Source organism: Callithrix jacchus, chromosome 14 (genome assembly GCF_049354715.1).
Source record: "Callithrix jacchus isolate 240 chromosome 14, calJac240_pri, whole genome shotgun sequence".
Lineage (NCBI taxonomy): Eukaryota > Metazoa > Chordata > Mammalia > Primates > Cebidae > Callithrix > Callithrix jacchus.
In genome coordinates this window covers 97,167,065-97,169,228 of record NC_133515.1, presented here as the reverse complement: position 1 = coordinate 97,169,228, position 2,164 = coordinate 97,167,065, and the positions used below count along the sequence as shown (strand labels likewise).

Sequence of the window (2,164 nt, the reverse complement as noted above, 5' to 3'; positions counted from 1 at the left end):
AAATTTTCCCTGAAGATAGACAGAAAAGGGGAATAACTCCCATTTAGTAAATGTTGATTTTCTGTTAGGAATTGTTCCACATATTTTATACACATTTAATCCTTAAAATACCTGTCATACATTATTATCAATGTTTTGAAGAATACGAAACTAAGCTTTCAAGCCTGTCAATGGTAGGTCAGCTTTACTAGAACCCAAGTCAACTTTTGGTTCTTGACCTTTTCCATGCTACCACTGTTTTTCATAAAATAGCTCTTCCTATAAGAGGAAAGGAAAGAACCCAGGGTCTCTAGAAATCTTTCCCCTTACATAATTGAGACATCTCTCAACTCTAACAAAAGTTCAATGTGTGTATCAAAGAAGAAATGTGATGAGAATCAAATGAGATAATGTAGGGTGAGTGCTTCACAGTCTATAAAATGCCACTCACATGGAATTACCCAGTGCACCTAGCAGGGAGATCTTCAGCCCTGTGGTTGTGCTGTTTCTGCCTTGCCGGCTGCAATTTCAGCCAGGCCCCAGGGCTGGGTATCAGGGTTATAGCACTTAGAAGGTGGCCTTGGTAGAAAGAAGTTAGTCCCCATTTTCACACAGCGATGGGTCTCCAGATGCTGTTTTTTTCTCTTCCTGTCTTCTTTTCTTAGAATTTTATTTTTAAAATTTTATATAGAAAGAAAAATATTCACCCAGCTAATTTTCACATTTTGATGGAGATGGGGTGTTGCTTTCTTGCCCAGGCTGATCTTGAACTCTTGGCTTCAAGCAATCCTCCTATCTTGGTGGGTCCCAAAGTGTGGGGATGGCCTGCATGAACCAATATTCCTGGCCTGAAACCAACCTTTATGGATATCAATGCTCTCATCACTTAGTTAACTGGCTCAGGTAAGATAATATCCCTTTATATAAGTATCAAAACTCATACTGACAATGAGTTCTGGGTTGCAAAAGAGGATTTATTTTTTGCACCTGTCTCTAAGATTTCATCCACAAGTTAAGCAAAAACATGCACAAGTGCAATCTTGCATCTTCTTAAGAGGGGAGCCAGCCTTCTTACCCCTGCCATCTTGTTCTACTCCCAAGGGGAATTCTTGTTCCGCCAAAGATTCAGGCACCAGAATCCCTTCTTGAACTCCCTGTGCTCAGATAATTCTCCTTGTAGAGTTAACGAATTGCTGGTCTTCCATCTTTGTTTCTGAAGTCCCACCTATCAAACCTCACAAGGCTACCCTTGTGGAGGTGGAGGATGAGGGATCTTTGGTGAACAAAACAACCTAAAATAAAAGAAATCTGAATTAGTCTATTTTTAAAAGAAATTTATTTTCATTTCTTTCAAATATGCAAACTACCTAGAACAAGATGAATAGCATTGTTCTTAAAGATCTTGCTTTGGTGAATAGCCCAATTAGATCTATAATTAGCACACCAATTGTGGTTAAAAACAATTAAGTGGCTTAAATGCCTGCTTCCCCTCCCTCATCTTGTTTACATTATTAATTTAATCAACTGACACTTTAAAGAATAGAAGGTGAACTTCAGACTTCTAACTTAAATTACATTTAGTGGTTACAAATTAAACTTTGAGATGTATCATATCCTGTGTTTTAGTGATTACAAAGTATTTTCTTACATATGGACTCCTTTTGTCTTCCCAATAACCTTATGAGGTGAGCAGGAAAGTTTCCTTATGTCTGGTTTACAGATGAGGAAATGAAGAGTCTAAGGCACTGGGTTGCTTATATAAGGCCATACAGTCAAAGATCAGTGAGTTCATTCTTTTTGATTCTTCAGAGATTTCCTCTTTTCTAATGATAGGGAACTAAAGCACAACAATTGCTAGGCATGCAAAGTGGATAATTATATCCATTCTTTTGCTCCTTCATTTATTCTTTCATTTCTTTATTCATTCATTTTTATTCTTAGAGATTGCTACTATCTCTGGAATATAACAAATATCTCCATAGGGTGCTTGGAATGAATGGAAAGGGGGGAAATGGAATAATTTACTCTATGTAGTGGAGTAAAGGTATGTTATTTGCTCATATTGCCACTGACCCGACACTGTACCATACATAATATCCTCTGAAGTAGGGCAAGTAATAGGAGAAACAATCTCACTTTATCAGCTTTTTCTTCTTCCGGCAAGTCTGTAGCAGGTGCTGGAGCA

General features: G+C 37.8%; 1 non-coding gene across 1 annotated transcript; it reads right to left on the bottom strand.

Moving 5' to 3' along the window:
• Positions 1 to 889: 889 nt before the first annotated feature.
• LOC118147612 (small nucleolar RNA SNORA40) lies at positions 890 to 1,016 on the bottom strand. The gene has a single exon (XR_004734054.1). It is a non-coding gene; the product is annotated as a small nucleolar RNA SNORA40 (small nucleolar RNA).
• Positions 1,017 to 2,164: the final 1,148 nt, after the last annotated feature.